This window comes from Cynoglossus semilaevis, unplaced genomic scaffold (assembly GCF_000523025.1).
Source record: "Cynoglossus semilaevis isolate Cse_v1.0 unplaced genomic scaffold, Cse_v1.0 C19157744, whole genome shotgun sequence".
Lineage (NCBI taxonomy): Eukaryota > Metazoa > Chordata > Actinopteri > Pleuronectiformes > Cynoglossidae > Cynoglossus > Cynoglossus semilaevis.
Window position 1 is genome coordinate 1 of NW_007586113.1, and position 1,162 is coordinate 1,162.

The 1,162-nt window shown below is 39.2% G+C and overlaps 1 long non-coding RNA gene across 1 annotated transcript; it reads right to left on the minus strand.

Moving 5' to 3' along the window:
- Nucleotides 1–690: 690 nt before the first annotated feature.
- Nucleotides 691–1,135, minus strand: LOC112486632 (uncharacterized). The gene is made up of 2 exons (XR_003049147.1): nt 824–1,135; nt 691–729 (listed from the first exon to the last, which is right to left on the minus strand). It is a non-coding gene; the product is annotated as an uncharacterized LOC112486632 (long non-coding RNA).
- Nucleotides 1,136–1,162: the final 27 nt, after the last annotated feature.

Genomic DNA, 1,162 nt, shown 5'->3' on the forward strand with positions numbered 1-1,162 from the left:
AAAAGTTGGTGCAACCTACACACTGGACCTTGAACATTTAATGCATAATCCACAGTAAACATCACCGGCACATTTTCACTGATAAGGTTTAAGGTGGAATAAAGTCAATTAGATGTGAATGAACGAGAAAATACTTCACTGTTATCACTCTGTCAACATACTGCTACGCGAAAGCAAAGATGTGAACAGCGTGATGAGTTAGGACGTCGGGCCTCTGGTCAGGTGACGCGTGATGTCAGCATAATCCCTCCCTAGTGCTGCTGAAGGAAACCTCTCAGCTGCAGCACGTTTGATTATTATTTGTATTAACATCACCGAGGCAGAGGAGCAATAAAAAAATTAAAAGTAATAAATAAAAGAAACAAAGCAACTGAGACCCAGTTCTTGGTGTGGTTCTCCACGGATGATCCAGATTCTGAATTGTCAAACGGTTCCATTGACTGTGAAGCCTCACAGGTTTCATCTGTTTCATCTGTCGTTCCCAACAGTTTGTACCACTGTGTACCATGTGTCATGTTCACGTCCATCTACTTCAACATGTTTTTACAACTTTAACGTGATTGGCTATTAGATGCTTCCTGCAACGACACTTTCAAATTCAGATTTTTCTGTTTTGGTTCCGAGTGTGAACTGAAATGTTGCTCTCTGTGTCGCAGCAGAAGATCAGGAGAAACGTCTTTTTTTGTTTTGTTGTTACGTCGTGCTGCTTTGCTCAGATCAGTGTTGTTCCTGGAGAACATCAAACAAAAGGGAGGAAAGGTTTTAAAACTGACAAGTTGGAATCATATCAATAAATAAGAAAAGATTTGAAGGAAATACCAACATCTTGAGGGTTTCTGGACTCCTGATGATGAATCCCATTGGCTGAATTTGAACCATGCACCTGAAAAACAGCGATGACATCAGCGTTGCTACGCAACAGTGAAGGAAAAGCCAATACACCGGGAAATAAATGCAGCCTTAAGTCTGAACAGAATAAATTATACTGGGGTGGTTAAAACAAGTTCCTGGGAAATATGAAGATATGAATAATGAATATGCGATAAAAACTTGATGAACTTAATTCTATTTGTTTTATGTGAACTAAATGTAACACACTCCAAATTGTTGTAACAGAGGCTGTAAAAGTTCAGAAAAGTTAACACTGACTCTATAGTTTTTG